This window comes from Chiloscyllium plagiosum, unplaced genomic scaffold (assembly GCF_037043375.1).
Source record: "Chiloscyllium plagiosum isolate Xiang-an unplaced genomic scaffold, Cpla_swu_hap1 HiC_scaffold_6, whole genome shotgun sequence".
Lineage (NCBI taxonomy): Eukaryota > Metazoa > Chordata > Chondrichthyes > Orectolobiformes > Hemiscylliidae > Chiloscyllium > Chiloscyllium plagiosum.
This window is the reverse complement of record NW_028270144.1, coordinates 117,269,282-117,288,541: the sequence shown is the minus strand read 5'-3', so window position 1 is coordinate 117,288,541 and position 19,260 is coordinate 117,269,282.

Genomic DNA, 19,260 nt, shown 5'->3' with positions numbered 1-19,260 from the left:
TACTAAGTTAGACTGGAGCACCTTCTTTAGAACAAAAAGATGGCACTATTTTCTGGGTCTCTAGATTGTGAAGGAGCAAAAATAGCCTTTAGGAAAGTGATATGCTCCTCTTGTCGGATATGGATGTTTAGGGACAATTTACATGTCTTTGAGGATTAGGTCTGCAGGAAGTGTCTTTGGTTGCAAGTCCTATCAGATCAAATGGATTGGTTGGAGCTGTACAGGACTATGGGTAGGCCATTTTTGGAATATTGCATGCAATTCTGGTCTCCTTCCAATCAGAAGGATGTTGTGAAATGTGAAAGAGTTCTGAAAAGATTTACAAGAATATTGCTAGAGTTGAAGGATTTGAGCTATAGAGAAAGGCTGAATAGTAAGGGGTTGTTTTCCATGGAGTGTTGGAGGCTGAGGGGTGACCTTATAGAGGTTTATAAAATCCTGAGGGGCATGGGGATAGGATAAATAGACAAAGTCTTTTCCCTGGGGTGGGATTCACAGAACCAGAGGGCATAGGTTTAGGGTGAGAGGAGGAATATATAGAAGGGACCTAAGGAGCAACTTTTTCATGCAGAGGATGGTCTGTGTATAGAATGTGTTGCCAGAGGAAATGGTAGAGGCTCATACGATTGCAGCATTTGTGTGGAGCTGCAGAAAATGGGGAGATAGTAAACAAGTATTTTGTATCATTATTTACTGTGGAAAAGGATATGGAAGATATACTGTAGAGAAATAGATGGTGACATCTTGCAGAATGTCCATATTACAGAGGAGGAAGTGCTGGGTGTCATGAAACGCGTAAAGGTGGATAAATCCCCAGGACCTGATCAGGTGTACCCTAGAACTCTGTGGGAAGCTAGGAAAGTGATTGCTGGGCCACTTGCTGTGATATTTGTATCATCGATAGTCACAGGTGAGTTGCCAGAAGGCTGGAGGTTGGCTAACGTGGTGCCACTGTTTAAGAAGGGTGGTAAGGACAAGCCAAGGAACTATAGACCAGTGAGCCTGACCTCGGTGGTGGGCAAATTGTTGGAGGGAATCCTGAGGGACAGGATGTACATGTATTTGGAAAGGCAAGGACTGATTAGGGATAGTCAACATGGCTTTGTGTCTGCGTGTTCCCACGCGTAATAGTGGTATCTATGGAAGAGATTGAAGTCCTGAGTAGAGGTCTCAACTTCTGCCCCACCACCAAAATGGACCCGTTGGTTCTGGCAGCAGACACAGAGGAGTTCGTCAGACGAATGAGACTCCGGGAATTCTTTCAAGGTGCCGGCAGTGATCCCACTGAGCCCACTGATGAACTAGAACAGTCATCACAGGGATCTGTAGAGGAGCGACCAAAGAAGATGTCAACATGGACCCCACCGGAGGGCCGCTGCCCTGGGCTTGACGTGTATGCTCAAACTGTCAGGAAATATATAAATGTCAGATTCATCAGCCGTACCCATAAGGTAGAGCAAAACATCACCTGTTCCCAATGCAATGCCATCCAGGCTCTCAAAACCAATCACAACATTGTCATCAAACCAGCAGATAAAGGATGAGCCGTTGTCATTCAGAATAGAACAGATTACTGCAAGGAAGTGTACCGACAACTGAACATCCAGGAACACTACAGGCAACTACCAGCTGATCCGACCAAAGAACATACCCGAGAATTAACCGCACTGATCAGAACTTTAGATCCAGTCCTTCAGAGTTCCCTATGCGCCCTCATCCCACGTACTTCTCATGTAGGCGACTTCTACTGCCTTCCAAAGGTACACAAAGCCAACACACCGGGACGTCCCATCGTGTCGGGAAATGGGACCCTATGTGAGAATCTCTCTGGCTATGTGGAAGGCATCTTGAAACCTATTGTACAGGGGATCCCCAGCTTCTGTCGCGACACTACGGATTTCTTACAGAAACTCTGCACCCATGGACCAGTCGAACTGGGAACATTCCTCGTCACAATGGACGTTTCCGCACTCTACACCAGCATCCCCCACAAGGATGGCATCGTAGCAACAGCCTCAGTACTCAACACCAACAACTGCCAGTCTCCAAACACCATCCTACAACTCATCCGCTTTATCCTCGATCATAACGTCTTCACCTTTGACAACCAATTCTTCATCCAGACACACAGAACAGCCATGGGGACCAAATTTGCACCCCAATATGCCAACATTTTTATGCACAGGTTCGAACAAGATTTCTTCTCGATGCAGGATCTCCAACCGACATTGTACACCAGGTACATTGATGACATTTTCTTCCTCTGGACCCATGGTGAGGAGTCACTGATAAAACTACACAGTGACATCAACAAGTTTCATCCCACCATCAAACTCACCATGGACTACTCTCGACTGTCTGTCTCATTCTTAGACACGTGCGTCTCCATCAAGGATGGACACCTCAGCACCACACTCTACCGCAAACCCACAGACAACCTCACAATGCTACACTTCTCCAGCTTCCACCCAAAACATATTAAAACAGCCATTCCCTATGGACAAGCCCTACGCATACATCGGATCTGCTCAGATGAGGAGGAACGTGATGGACACCTGGAAGTACTCAAGGATGCCCTCACAAAAACGGGGTACGATGTTCAACTCATCGACCCGCCAGTTCCGACGTGCCACAGCAAGGAACCGTAATGACCTCTTCAGGAGACAGACAAGGGCTGCAATTGACAGGGTACCCTTCGTTGTTCAGTACTTCCCAGGGGCTGAAAAATTACGCCATGTTCTTCGTGACCTGCAACACATTATCAATGAGGATGAGCACCTCACCAAGACCTTCCCCACACCTCCACTACTTGCCTTTAAACAACCGCCAAACAGATCATTGTTCGTAGCAAACTGCCCGGCTCTCAGGACAACTCCATACAACCCTGTCACGGTGGACGCTGCAAAACCTGTCAGATTGTGGACATAGATACCACTATTACGCGTGGGAACACCTCCCACCGTGTACATGGCAGGTACTCATGTGACTCAGCCAACATTGTCTATCTTATACGTTGCAGGCAGGGATGCCCAGAGGCATGGTACATTGGGGAAACCGAGCAAAGGTCTCGACAATGGATGAATGGACCCCGCACAACAATCAACAAACAGGAGGGTTCCCTCCCAGTTGGGGAACACTTCAGTGGTCCAGGACATTCAGCCTCGGACCTTCGGGTGACTATCCTCCAAGGTTGACTTCGGGATAGGCAGCAGAGGAAAGTGGCCGAGCAGAGGCTGATAGCAAAGTTCGGTACCCATAGGGAGGGCCTCAACCGGGACCTTGGGTTCATGTCACATTACAGGTGATCACCATTGCACTACACACACACACACACAGATATTCCTACACACACACACACACTCTCACATGCACACGGACACAGATACACACAGACGCGCACACAGACACCCACACACACCCTTATAGACACACAGACTCCCACACATACACCCCCTCACAGACTTAAGACACTCTGCACTCACTACACACACACACACATACTTTCTCACACTCACAACCCCCACCCCAGACAGACACACACACAGACAGACAAAGACCCACATGCACACATATATTTTGTGTGGTGAATTTTTTTTTGGTACTTTCAGAGTTACATTGCACTTTGCTCAAAAACCACATAGATTCATCACTGTATTCTAACAGATGAAAGGCTTAACAGACAATCAATTCTTCAATGTATAATTTCAGTTACATCACACTGCAAATTTTTGCTATAAATTCTGTGTTACGATTGAGCCCTCCACAATCGCCTGATGAAGGAGCATCGCTCCGAAAGCTAGTGTGCTTCCAATTAAACCTGTTGGACTATAACCTGGTGTTGTGTGATTTTTAACTTTGTACACCCCAGTCCAACACCGGCATCTCCGAATCATGACTCCTATTGGAAAGATGTTGTGAAACTTGAAAGGGTTCAGAAAAGATTTACAAGGATGTTACCAGGGTTGGAGGATTTGATCTGGTTTGACCTGATCAGGTCCTGGGGATTTATCCACCTTTACACGTTTCAAGACATCCAGCACTTCCTCCTCTGTAATATGGACATTTTGCAAGATATCACCATCTATTTCCCTGCAGTCTATATCTTCCATATCCACATGTGTTTATTATGGAAAGAGAACAGAGAAGTGCAGTTAAAGCAATAGCTTGAATTGTTAACATTTGTACTCTGTAACTGCATTTGATCTGAATGCTGTATTGTAAGGAACATTTGTATTTTCATTAAATGTCTGTAGATTTGTTTTCGAAAAGAACTTTTAAGTGTTCGCTCTCATTTAAAGGGATAGATTGCTATTTATTCATTTTATAAGAATTACTGGTGATCTGGTCTGAAGAATTACTGGTGACCCTTTACCTGGAAGTTGTACCAACAGAAGGAAGTTATGGCAGGAGCTGCATAGCCAAACACAAAGGAGTGCTCAGAGCAAAGGTCAGCCACAAGCAAAGCAAATGGAAGCTGAAGACACAAATTCAGACACAGAAAGAAATTAGTCAGAGACAGAAAGGATTCTTGTGAGGGGAAGAAACAAATGAATCACAAAAAGCGGTCAGTTTTTCTGTTTGACAGACAGGAGCTCCTGGAAATATTACACCAGCTGGATAAAAAAATCTAAAATCTAGAAACCTGTGTATTAGTACAAAAAGGTTAAAGAACTGGGGAGGGGGCATGGGATGGTGGGGGTGGCAGAGGTCAGGGAGAGGGTGGGGTGGATCCCCAGGAGTGGTCAAACTGAGAACCATATTTTATTGGTTGATTGGTTGACAATGAACTCTGGAAAGCTGTAGGATCAGCATCCGAGGGAAAGAGGGTTTGTAGATGTATACCTTGCTGATATTAAATCATAACCTGAAACTTAAAGGTGAAAGCTGCGTTGGATGGGACTCCTGAGCTTCACTTTTGGACTGAAGAGCAACATGCTGTCTAAGTCTGTAGCTACATGTCTATGGAGGCTGATGCAAGTCATACAATACTTACCTTTGTTTTAGCAATTGCTTAAAGTGAAATTTGTACACAGTCCCCTACTGTATTCACTGTATACCCATGACTGCTTTGCCAAATATCAGACGAATGCCAATTATAAGTTTGCTGATGACACTAACATAGTCGGTCGAATCTCAGATGGCGATGAAACAGACTACAGACGGGAGGTGGAAGACCTGGAAAAATGGTGCATTGAGAACAACCTAGCCCTCAATGCTGGCAAAACTAAGGAAATCACTACTGACTTTCGGCGGGATGTTACTCATTCCCCCCTACACATTAACAGCACAGAAGTGGAACAAGTGGAGAGTGTCAAGCTCCTGGGAGTGGTCATCCACAACAAGCTTTTTTGGAATCTTCATGTGGATGCACTGGTTACAAAGGCCCAACAATGTCTCTTCTTCCTCAGGCAGCTGTGAAAATTTGGCATGATGGTGAATACCCTTGCCAACTTTTATAGGTATGCCATTGAGAGCATTCTCTGAGTGTATCACTACCTGGTATGGCAACGGTGCCATTCAAGATCGGAGACGGTTACAGAGAGTGGTGAACTCAGCCCAGACAATCACAAAGGCCAACCTCCCATCTATAGAATCCATCTACCAGGCCCGCTGTCAAAGAAAGGCCGCCAACATTCTCAAAGATCCATCCCACCCTGGCAATGATTTTCGACAACTTCTACCATCGGGGAGAAGGTACAGAAGCCTGAACACACACACCAGCCAGTTTTGAAACAGTTTCTACCCTACTATTGTTAGAATAGAACATAGAACATAGAACATCGAACATCGAACAATACAGCGCAGAACAGGCCCTTCGGCCCTCGATGCTCCGCCGACCTGTGAACTATTCTCTGCTCGTCCTCCTACACTATCCCAAAATCATCCATGTGCTTATCTAAGGATTGTTTAAATCTCCCTAATGTGGCTGAATTCACTACATTAGCAGGTAGGGCATTCCACATCCTTACCACTCTCTGCGTAAAGAACTTTCCTCTGATATCTGTCTTAAATCTATCACCCCTCAATTTGTAGTTATGCCCTCTCGTACAAGCTGACGTCATCATCCTAGGAAAAAGTATTTCACTGTCTACCCTATCTAATCCTCTGGTCATCTTGTATGGATTCACAAACTCTTAGTATTTACCAATACCTGTGTTTTGGTTTTTGCCGCTGTTTACCTATTATTTACTTATCTATGCTATTTAATTCTGTGATCTACCTGTATTGTTCGCAAGATAAAGCTTTTCACTGTGCCTTGGTACACGTGACAATAAATTCATTTCAATACAAACACAGTTGAGAGTGTGGTCCTTGAAAAGCACAGGAGGTCAGGCAGCATCTGAGGAGCAGGAGAATCGATGTTTTGGGCATAAGCCCTTCAACAGCCCCTCATTCCTGATGAAGGGCTTATGCCCGAAAAGTCAATTCTCCTGCTCCTCGGATACAGCTTGACCTGCTGAGCTTTTCCAGCACCACACTCTCGATTCTGATCTCTAGCACCTGCAGTCCTCACTTTCTCCTCCATACAAACACAGAAATATATGAATCAGGATCAGAGGTAGACCATTTGACTGCTCAAATTTGATCTGTGGTTTAATGAGATCATTGCTGATTTGCTAACATTTTGAATTCCATATTTCTATTTACTCTGGATAACTTTAGATTCCATTGTCTAGCAAGAATCTGTTTACCTTTATCGTCTCCATTTAAGTAAGACTCTATATTTTTATTCTTCCTGCCAAATTTTCCCACTTTTTACTTTTCTGCCAGATCTTTGCCCACTCACTCAATATATCTACAACCCTCTGCATCCTGTTGATTCCCTCTTAACAGCATACTTTTCCACCTAGCTAATTTAGCCACTGTGCCTTTGTTCCCTCATTGAATTATTGGTATAACTTGTACAATCTTCTGCCCCCAGTACAAAATCTCATGAGATTTGACTTGTCATATCCTGCCAATTTGAAAATGACCCATTCCTGTATTGTCTCTGTTTTCTTTCCGGCAGTTAGTCTATTTTCTAGATTGATATGTTATTCTATTTCATACAATAACCTTGAAGCATCATTTGCCTGTCAATTAATTTTTGAACTTACTTTGAGTGGCTTGAGTGTTGTTGAATCAGCACTCATCCAGGAAAATGAAGAGTATTCCTGACCTGAGTCCAGGAGATTGTAGTCAGGCTTTTGGAAATCAGTCAGTAAGTTCCTCATTGCAGGATTCTTAAACTCTGACGTGCTTCTTTAGCAATTGTATTTATATGCCTACTCCAAATCAATTTCTGATTGATGGCAACCCCCTGGATGCTGGTGGTAGGGATTTAGTGATGGTAATTTCATTGAATATCAAGTGGTGATGGTTTGCTTCTCTAAACTTGGAGATGGTCATAGCCTGGCACTAGTGTGACACAAATGCCACTTGCCTCACTTCAGCCCAAACCTGAATATTGTCCAGATCTTGCTGCATTTAGACCTCGATTACTTAAATACCTGAGGAGTCATGAATGGTGCTGAATATTATGCAATTGTTGGTCAACATTCACATTTCTGACCCTATAACGAAGGGAATGTCATCGATGGAGCCAGAGGAGAAGGTAGGGTCTCAGACACTACACTGCAGAACTCCTGAGGAGATGACGCCACACTGAGATGATTGACCTCCAAAAATCACAACCAGCTTCCTTTGTGCCAGGTATGACTCCAATCAGTAGAGAATGTTTACTCATTGGCAATTCCCATTGACTCCACTTTTGTTAGGGCTCCTTGATGACATATTGAGTTAAATGTGACCTTGATATCAAGGGCTGTCACTCACCTCACCTTTGGAATTCAGCTCTTGTGTCCATGTTTGAATCAAGGCTGGAATGAAGTCAGGAACTGAGTGTGCCTGGCAAAACCCAGATTGGGCATCACAGAGCAAGTTATTGCTGAGCAAAAGCTTGATAGCAGTTTGATGACCCATTCCATCACTTTATCAACAATTGAGAGTATATTGAGTGGTAATTGGCTGGTTTGGTTTATAATTCCACCATGGGGATCCTAGCAAAATACTGATTGATAGTCAGGGTTAATACATTCATTAAAATGTTAATTACGGTAGCTTAGTTGGACAGCATTTGAATAGTGTTGAAAGCCTTTCTCCTCGCACTCTTAAGGACAAGTACACAGATGTCAAGCACACCAATAATTTATGCTATTTATTTATTTATTTATTTATCCTACTTTTCTACTGTATTCATTGATAGCCACTGATTCTAGTTTTGAATGCTAATGCATTGAATTTGTATGAATCATACTATAGTAACATCTGGATTCATTGGATTGATTTCAAATCTTCCAGTGTCAAGATTTATAAAAAGTGCCTGGAACTTCCATGTAACGGTAAACTATCCAACTCCTCAATTGTTCATTGTTTATCATCCTCTTCAGTGTGGAACTAATACAGCAGTGGAGATTTCAATCTGCACTAAGTTGATTGATCTCAGATGGACTCAGGATATGGGGGGGAGGGGAAGTATCAGTTGAGTCTCAATTGTAATGTCAGAAGTGTATACTTTTGCTGGTGATTGCACAATGTTTAGCACCATCTGTGACTCCTCAGAAACTGATGCAGTCCATGTCCAAATTCAACAAGATCTGGACAATATCCAGGCTTGGCCTGACAAGTGGCAAGTAATAGTCACACCACACAAATGCTAGGCAATGACCATCACCAATAGAATCTTCTAGGAGAAAGTGAGGACTGCAGATGCTGCAGATCAGAGCTGAAAATGTGTTGCTGGAAAAGCGCAGCAGGTCAGGCAGCATCCAAGGAGCAGGGGAATCGACATTTTGGGCATGAGCCCTTGCCTGAAATGTCGCTTCTCCCGCTGCTTGGATGCTGCCTGACCTGCTGCGCTTTTCCAGCAACACATTTTCAGCTCAGCATCACCAATAGAGCCAATCTAACTCCTGCCCCTTGACATTCAATGGTGTTATCATCACTGAATACTCCATTGTCAACATCCTGGGTAATATCATTGACCAGAAACTCAACTGGAATCATCACCGAAACACAGCGGCTACAAGAGCAGGTCAGAATCCAGAAATACTGTGGTGATTGACTCACCTCCTGATTCCTCAAAGCCTGTCCACTATCTACAAGGCACAAGTCATGAATGCAATGGAATTCTCCCAATTGCTTGGATAATTGCAGCCCTAACAAGACTCTTGACTGGTATTGCATCCACAAGTATCCAATCCCTCCACCACCGACGCATAGTAGCAGCAGTGTGTGCTACCTACAGGATGTAGTGCAGAAATTCACCAAAGATCCTCAGACAGCACCTTCCAAACCCATGACCACTTCCATCTAGAAGGACAAGGGCAGCAGATATATGGGAACACCACCACCACCTTCAAATTCCCCTCCAAGCTACTCACAATCCTGACTTGGAAATATATCACTGTTCTTTCACTGTTGCTTGGTCAAAATCCTGGAATTCCCTCCCTAATGATGTTGTGGGTCAACTCCACAACAAGTGGACTGCAGCTGTTCAAGAAGGCAGCTCAGCCCCACCTTCACAAGGCCAACTAGGGATGGGCAATAAATACTGGTCAGCTAGCAATACCCATAATCTCAAAAATGATTAAAAGAAAAAAACTTTGCTGCTTCGGACAGCCTTCCAATAACAACTGTTTTCAGTTTTGGTTACCAAATATTTGGAAATAAATATTTACTTTAGAGAAGTACAGTATGGATGCAAATGAATGAGCTTAGTAAATTATGAAGACAGACTATATGATTATTTTCAAATAACTTGTTTGGACACATATTTACATATGTCTGGGACCTGGACCAAGGTCACCTGTGTAGGAGGTATGGACACTGCCACCGCACTGCATAACTTGAATAGGCTGTATAAATTTGTTCAACTTTAAATGCAGTAGGTTAAGAAGAGATCTTATTGAAGAGATTTAACTAATTAAAGAGATGCAGCAGTGTAAATGCAGAGAAGCTATTTCCTATGGCAGAGTGTAAATTCAGCATTAATTAATCGGGAGTAAAATCAGAGCAAACTTTCTTTCACAAAAGTTAATGGATGAGGAATTTTTTTTTGCTCTGAGGGTGATGAACCTACAGAACTATTTACTATAGAAAGCTGTTGCGGCCAAGTTGATGAATATATTTAGGAAAGAAATAGGTGAATTTTAGAAGTTAACGATATAAAGGAAGTTTGAGGGAGAGTGAGAGCATGACATTGTTCGAGAAGATTAACCATGTTAAATGGTGAGTGGGCTCAATGGGTAGAAATCTTTGAGGAGAAAGTGAGGACTGCAGATGCTGGAGATCAGAGCTGAAAATGTGTTGCTGGAAAAGTGCAGCAGGTCAGGCAGCATCCAAGGAGCAGGAGAATCGACGTTTCGGGCATAAGCCCTTCTTATGATTCCTGAACAAGGGCTTATGCCCGAAACGTCGATTCTCCTGTCCCTTGGATGCTGCCTGACCTGCTGCGCTTTTCCAGCAACACATTTTCAGCTCAATGGGTAGAAAGGCTTACTTCTGCTCCTTTTATTTATATTTCTATAAGAGTGGAATATTCCAACAGCAAAAAGCTTTCATCAATTGAACTTTCCAAGGCAGATATTCGGGACGAGATAAGTGGATGACGGATCATTAGATTAGATTGGATTACATTACATTACAGTGTGGAAACAGGCCCTTCGGCCCAACAAGTCCACACCGACCCGCCGAAGCGCAACCCACGCATACCCCTACATTTACCCCTTACCTAACACTACGGGCAATTTAGCATGGCCAATTCACCTTACCTGCACATCTTTGGACTATGGGAGGAAACCGGAGCACCCGGAGGAAACCCACCCGGATGAAATCATTGAATCATACAGCACAGAAACAGGCCCTTCGGCCCAACTTGTCCATGCTTACTCAGTTTCTTAAACTGAACTAGTCCCATTTGCCAGCATTAAGGTGGTAAATAGTGTTTTTCTCCTGGCTAGCCAGAGTCCAATTGAAGGCCAGCATAGCCTGTTTACCTCATTGCTAAGTGTCAAATTCAGTGATGAATAAATCCTTAATGAGCTAAATTAAATATTAGCTGGAAATGTGTTGCTGGAAAAGCGCAGCAGGTCAGGCAGCATCCAGGGAACAGGAGAATCGACGTTTCGGGCATAAGCCCTTCTTCAGGAATGAGGAAAGTTTGTCCAGCAGGCTAAGATAAAAGGTAGGGAGGAGGGACTTGGGGGAGGGGCATCGGAAATGTGATAGGTGGAAAGAGGTCAAGGTGAGGGTGATAGGTCAGACTGGGATGGGGGCGGAGAGGTCGGGAAGAAGATTGCAGGTTAGGAAGGCGGTGCTGAATTCGATGGATTTGACTGAGACAGGGTGGGGGGAGGGGAAATGAGGAAACTGGTGAAATCCGAGTTCATCCCTTGTGGTTGGAGGGTTCCTAGGCAGAAGATGAGGCGTTCTTCCTCCAACCTTCGTTTTGTTGTGGTCTGACGATGGAGGAGTCCAAAGACCTGCATATCCTTGGTGGAGTGGGAGGGGGAATTGAAATGTTGAGCTACAGGGTGGTTGGGTTGGTTGGTCCGGGTGTCCCAGAGGTGTTCTCTGAAACGCTCCGCAAGTAGCCGGCCTGTCTCCCCAATATAGAGGAGGCCACATCGGGTGCAGAGGATGCAATAGATGATGTGTGTGGAGGTGCAGGTGAATCTGTGGCGGATATGAAAGTTTCCTTTGGGGCCTTGGAGGGAGGTGAGGGGGGAGGTGTGGGCGCAAGTCTTGCACCTCCTGCGGTTGCAGGGGAAGGTGCCGGGAGTGGAGGTTGGGTTGGTGGGGGGTGTGGATCTGACGAGGGAGTCACGGAGGGAGTGGTCTTTACGGAATGCTGATAGGGGAGGGGAGGGAAATATATCCTTGGTGGTGGGGTCCGTTTGGAGGTAGCGGAAATGACGGCGGATGATGCGCTGTACATGGAGATTGGTGGGGTGGTAGGTGAGGACCAGTGGGGTTCTGTCCTGGTGGCGGTTGGAGGGGCGGGGTTCAAGGGCGGAGGAGCGGGAAGTGGAAGAGATGCGGTGTAGGGCATCGTCGACCACGTCGGGGGGGAAATTGCGGTCCTTGAAGAAGGAGGCCATCTGGGTTGTGCGTTTTTGGAACTGGTCCTCCTGGGAGCAGATGCGGCAGAGTCGAAGGAATTGGGAGAATGGGATGGCGTTTTTACAGGGGGCAGGATGGGAGGAGGTGTAGTCCAGGTAGCTGTGGGAGTCGGTCGGTTTGTAGTAGATGTCCGTGTTGATTCGGTCGCCTGAGATAGAAATAGAAAGGTCGAGGAAGGGGAGAGAGGAATCTGAGACTGTCCAGGTGAATTTGAGGTCGGGGTGGAAGGTGTTGGTGAAGTGGATGAACTGTTCAACCTCCTCGTGGGAGCACGAGGCGGCGCCGATACAGTCATCGATGTAGCGGAGGAAAAGGTGGGGGGTGGGGCCAGTGTAGTTGCGGAAGATGGATTGTTCCACATATCCTACGAAGAGGCAAGCATAGCTGGGGCCCATGCGGGTGCCCATGGCTACTCCTTTCGTTTGGAGGTAGTGGGAGGATTGGAAAGAGAAGTTGTTCAGGGTGAGGACCAGTTCAGTCAGTCGAAGGAGGGTGTCAGTGGAAGGGTACTGGTCGGTACGGCGGGAAAGAAAGAAGCGGAGGGCTTTGAGTCCTTTGTGATGGGGGATGGAGGTGTACAGGGACTGGATGTCCATGGTGAAAATAAGGCATTGGGGACCGGGGAAGCGAAAATCATGGAGCAGGTGGAGGGCATGGGTGGTGTCCCGAACGTAGGTGGGGAGTTCTTGGACTAAGGGGAACAGGACGGTGTCAAGGTATGCGGAGATGAGTTCGGTGGGGCAGGAGCAGGCGGAGACAATGGGTCGGCCTGGACAGTCAGGTTTGTGGATTTTGGGCAGGAGGTAGAAGCGGGAGGTGCGGGGTTGTGGGACTATGAGGTTGGAGGCGGTGGATGGGAGATCCCCCGAGGTGATGAGGTTATGGACGGTCTGGGAGATGATGGTTTGGTGGTGGGGGGTGGGGTCATGGTCAAGGGGGCAGTAGGAGGAGGTATCTGCGAGCTGGCGTTTGGCCTCAGCGGTGTAGAGGTCGGTGCGCCAAACTACTACCGCGCCTCCCTTGTCTGCTGGTTTGATAGTGAGGTTGGGGTTGCAACGGAGTGAGTGGAGGGCTGCGCGTTCCGAGGGTGAGAGGTTGGAGTGGGTGAGAGGGGTGGGGGAGTTCAGGTGGCGGATAATATCGTGGCGGCAGTTGGCTATGAAGAGATCGAGGGTGGGTAAGAGGCCAGCACGGGGTGTCCAGGTGGATGGGGTGTGTTGGAGGCGGGAGAAGGGGTCGTCAGAGGGTGGGCGAGAGTCTTGGTTAAAGAAGTAGGCACGGAGGCGAAGGCGGCGGAAGAATTGTTCGATATCATGCCGCGTGTTGAACTCATTAATCCGGGGGCGTAGGGGAATGAAGGTGAGGCCTCTGCTGAGGACTGATCTTTCATCCTCAGAGAGGGGTAGGTCTGGAGGGATAGTGAAAACATGGCAGGGCTGGGAGCTAGGACCTGGTGTGGGGCTGGAGCTGGGTGTGGGGGCGGGGTTAGGTCTAGGGGCGGGGACAGGGATCGGCGTGGGGGCGGGGTTGGGCGTGGTGTCGCCTAAATTAAATATTAGTTTAGTTACTACTATATTGTAAGTATTGACTATCCACAGCACTGAAGGATAGCAATGATAGTTGGGTCCATTGTCACAATGTAGTGTCCCTCCTTCTGGACAAGAAGGTGTGGATTTAAGCCCCATCCAGCCATGGGTCACTGTCTGTGTGGAGTTGCATGTTCTCCCTCTGTCTGTGCAGGTTTCCTCTGGGTGTACTGTTTTCCTCCCACAATCCAAAGATGTGTAGACTGGCTAGATTGGCCATACTGAATTGCCCATAGTGTCCAGGGATGCGCTGGCCAGATGGATTAGCCACAAAAGATTTGGGGTGGGTCTGGATGGAATGTTCTTTAGAGGATCAGTGATGGGTTGAATGGCCTGCTTCCACACAGCGGAGATACTACAACTGGAGAGAAGGAAGATTACTGTCCAGCATAGTAAAATGAGAAAATCGAGACTGGCACTTAAATGAAATAAAGTTACAAAGTCCTTGTGCTTGATCTTGTCAGTAGGCCCCCTATCAGCATTGCACAAGTGATATGAATATGTTGAGATGAAATGACATCCAGAAGTATTTTACAAATGACTACACTTCATTCACAAGGCTGTGACTCATCCGTTATTGCAGCTATTCATCAAGGTGCTGTTTCTTTTCTCATCAGTTGTGTGTAATACATGCTGCAAAATAAATACGCATGAATAGATGGAACTGAGGAAGTGATAAAAATCAAACTTTAGCTTTCAGAGCAGGTACTTACAAATTTGTTTTGATATTTCACATAGCTTTCAGAGTAGATGCCCTTTGAATTCAGAGTGGGTTGAAAGCCCACTTTTTGTGGAAAATTTACAAGCACAAACAGTCATAATCACCTTAATGATATTGCTAGCATTAGGTAATTAATGGAGTCACTTAAATTCAGATCTTGAGTTAAAAATGGGGAGGAAAGTCTCAGCACTTAAAATGGAAAGGGATTCAAGGAGTGGGGGGGTGGGGTGTTTATGCTGATAACCTATTTCCATCTGCTGAAGGGACCCAGAACAAGAGGTACAATCTTAAAATTGGAGCTAGTGTCCTCTTGTGTGAACATAATAAAAGCACTCTTTCACACAAATGGAATGTAGAATTTTATTCCCACAAAATGCTGTGGATTTTGGGTTTATTGTATGTTTCAAAGATGAGTTTGATCTCATGCCCAGTTGAAATGAAGAATCATTGACTTGAGACATTGGGCTGAATCTTACAATTGTTTTTGGCTAAGTCTGACTTGTTTTGGGTTTTTAATGGGGATTTCTGCCCCAAGATCTAGGGAGTAGACTCTTTAACTGGCTTGACTCAAGAACTATACCCTACCCCCTCACCATCATGATGTCTGTCACATCTAGGTGCAGCTCCATCTTACCACAAGCTAATTACAGAACATCTTGTAACCAGGATATCCTAGAATTGGCCAGCATTCCTTGCACCCGTGCCATTATTAAAAGACGGTTGTGTACACTGTCAGTCCAGAACTTCCCTTCATGGTTCCTGAGAGAAGCCCTTGACATGGTGGTCAGTGCCTCGCTTTGAGGGCAGGGACCTGGAGCTCCTGCTGGATGAGGGTGGTACACAAACAGGACTTCCTTGTCCCGCAGACCCAGCACAACATCAGACCATGTCACCCTCGTCTGAGGTTGGCATCCAGGTTAAAGCAATGCTGTCTGGAGGAATATCAAGAGAAGAAGGAAGGAGGTCAATGTCTTTCTCACTTAATAAGTGCCATCATGTTTTCTCTCATAACACACATTCACTATATCTCTGCTACTCTACCCACCAAGGTTCATGCTCCACCACCTTCACTATTGCCTGCAGAGTCTTCCCTCACTCACTGTCACCCACCATGACCCCTGACCCCATATGCCCTCTGTTATACTCACTCACTCAGTACACCTCCTCGCCTGCACCACAGCTCACTCCCCACCTTCATCTGCCTCAACACCTGCCTCTCTCTTATTCCAGGAGGCACACAATTGAGCAGAAAGAGTTAATGTGGGTGTTGGGCGGCCCGATATTTTGTTCCTCACTGCTTCTGAGGAGACAATTCTCACTCTGACCATCCTGAGTGGCTGACTGACCATGTCAAAGCTCCTGGACTGCTATTGGAGGCTGCCCTGGACTTACTGCACTGACAGCTCCTGACTGAAGGCTATCTTCTTGACTTGACTGATGACTGCTGACAGCTGTGCCTGCTCTAAATAGCAAGGCAGAGTAGTGTGTGCCTTGTATCCATGGCTGAAGGGGGTGAAGCACAAAAACTGTCAAGGCAATGCAAGTCAAGGAGTAACAAAAACAGAAGTTGCTGGAAAAGCTCAGCAGGTCTGGCAGCATCCGTGAAGAGAAATCAAAGTTAACGTTTCAGATTCAGTGACCCTTCCTCAGACCTGCAAGTCAAGGAGAATCCAGGTAGACTCAATGAGTGTGCACTATGGCAGCAAACGAAGAGCCCAGAGTTGCAGTCTGGTCCTGTCCGTGAGCTGGGTGTGTATCCCTGAACACACAGTGTCATTGTTGCAGTATTATAGTGAGAACTGTCAGAAAGTGAGCACTGCAGATGTTGGAGATCAGAGTCGAGAGTGTGATGCTGGGAAAGCACAGCAGGTCAGGCAGCATCCAAGGAACAGGGAAATCGAGTTTTTGAGCATAAGCCGGGATTCCTGATGAAGAAGTTATGATTGAAACATTGACTCTCCTGCTCCTCGGATGCTGCTTGACCAGCTGTCCTTTTCCAGCGCCACACTCTTGAATGAGAACTGTCAGTCAAGGCCAAGTTGCAACAGTCCCCTGTAAGTGCATTGCAGTATGAACTGATGGTTCATGGGTGCTATTATATGTTGGATGGCACTGTCCATAGGCTTGGGTATATGTCGCTAGTGCCCATGGATTGTGCCCTGTGACGTCAGTGCCTGATGTCCAACATGGAGCTATTTCGGACCAAGTGGTGAACTGAAGTCACTGATTATGGTTTCCAAGTTGATTTTTCTTGATGTCAATTTTGTTCAGCAAGTTTGGTTAGGTAGGAAGCTGCATATTAATGAGGTGAGCTGGGCTGTCAGTAAGGTATTTAACAAGCAATAACCCTTCTTAATAGGCAACTTTGCTGCATCACCTGTGTAAAGCAGAAAGGATGGAGCAAGATGCTCCTGACATTGAGATGTGTCTCACCAGACTTCTCATCCAATTCTGCTATAAATCTCACCAAATCCCACATCTCTAAGCCCCCACTAAAATACTCCCCATAGTATGGGGAGTGTGTACTATCTACAGGATACACTGCAAAAATTCACCAGAGATCCTCAGGCAGCACCTTTGAAACTCACACCCACTTCTATCCACAAGGACAAGGGTAACAGATACACCACCCCCTGCAAATTCACCACCAAGCCACTCACCCTCCTGACTTGGAAATATTTCACGGTCACTGGCTCAAAATCCTGGAATTCCCTCTCTAAGGGCATTGTGGGTCAACCCACAGCAGGTGGACTGTAGCGGTTCAAGAAGGCAGCTCACCACCACCTTCTCAAGGACAGCTAGGGATGGGCAATAAATGCTGGCCCAACCAGCGACACCCACATCCCACAAATGAATAAAAAAAGTTCCTCACTTTACAGGTGCTGCCTGACCAGTTGAGAATTTCCATCATTTTCTCTTTCAATGTGTATTTTGAACTAATCCTATGTGATGTCAATTTTCAATTGTTTTACAAACGTGCCTGTTTCTATCAGCAAGGTATTGTCTCCCCTTAAAGAAGGTAATATTTTTGCTCCTGTTTGTTCATTTCTGTGTAAACAATATATCACAAAAAAAACAAATGAATAGATTTTGCCAGCTAAAGCAAACAAATAGAGTATGTCTTTAGCAAGGAGAAAGTGAGGACTGCAGATGCTGAAGATCAGAGCTGAAAATGTGTTGCTGGAAAAGCGCAGCAGGTCAGGCAGCATCCAAGGAGCAGGAGAATCGACGTTTCAGGCATGAGCCCGTCTTCGATTCTCCTGCTCCTTGGATGCTGCCTGACCTGCTGCGCTTTTCCAGCAACACGTTTTCAGCTATGTCTTTAGCAAGACCTGTTCTTTTTGTTGATATTGTGGTTCCCAATCCAAATCATGGAATTGTTTAAAATATTATTGACATTATGACATAGACTGAATTGATTTTCTTTTAGAATATTGAAAGTTGTTCTAATTCAAATATTTTTGCATGATTTAAATGTTACGGATGATCACAGCTGTCAAAATGTGTACAGGGTTTTCAGAGCAGTTTATTGGCTATAGATTAGACAAGAGTTCACCAGAGAGTGGAGTCTTTTAATTTTTTTTCAGTATTTGAGTTTCAGAGCATTGACTAAGGCAGGGAAAAGCCTTAAGGAAGAATTGTGGAATTTTCATTAAATGTAAGATAGTGCTTATGTTCAAACACAGACACAAACGTTCTATTTTTTTTTTTCTCTTTTTATTATATTTTAACCCCCACACTACCACCTAAGTGCGGTAGTGCTTATTTTATCCCCAGAACCCATGGTGTGTGTGTGCAGGTGTGAGACACAGTGAAAGACAAAGTGCACGAATCTTTATTCAATTTCCACCACCAGGAAGATAGGAAAACACCCGGGTGGCCAGTGACAAACACTGCCCTTCACATCAAAGGGCAGTGCTGTGTGATCAAAAACAGTGAAGGGGACGGTAGGGACTAAATCAAAATAGAGTTGGAGGGAGAAATGATGCACTCCACTCCCTGCGGCACCCACCTCTCCCTGAACAACTCCAGGGTGTTGGTCGACACCGCGTGCTCCTTCTCCAAGGACACCCGGGCTCTAACGTAACCGCGGAAGAGGGGCAGGCAACACAAACGTTCTATAAGCCATTGTATTACTTAATCACTTTTAATCATGTGACTCTCCTTTTCTTTATTCATAAGAATGAATGTAACTTGATTCAGTCCCTGTGAGCTGATGTTGTTTCATGGTGATGGTATGCAACATTGAAGAAGGAATGGCACCCTTACTGAAGAACTGCTCTATGAGTTTGAGATCAAGAAGGCAGGATAGGAAGGTTGTGCCAAGAACAGGCACCCTGTAATTGCAAAAATCTACAAAGTAATTTTTTTTAACTGTGCTAGAGCTGTGAGGGAACTGTACCTGTTGTTTCTGTGAACGTTAAGATAGGGGAGTTGGAGATAAGACCCTAGACAGCAACCTGTTTTTCTACAAAGACAATCTTGAACAGAGGCCAGAGAAAATACAATTGGTAATGGCTTTGAACAGGACAGAGATGTAATTAAAGTAACAGTTAAAGGTATCAAATCCAGCTATTCCCTTCTATAGCACACAGACATAGCACAGAAAAGGTTTTGAGAGAATCACACTGCTGCAGGTGGATCAAACAGTTTCTTGCACTGAAGACATGTCAGCGGATGTCACTGAAGACAGCTGCCTCGGGAGATTTCTAAGCAACCAGTGTCATTGTGAGTACAGGTATTTTCTAAACAACCTGTTTGTTGATGTTATTACGCATCTGTGGAGCATGT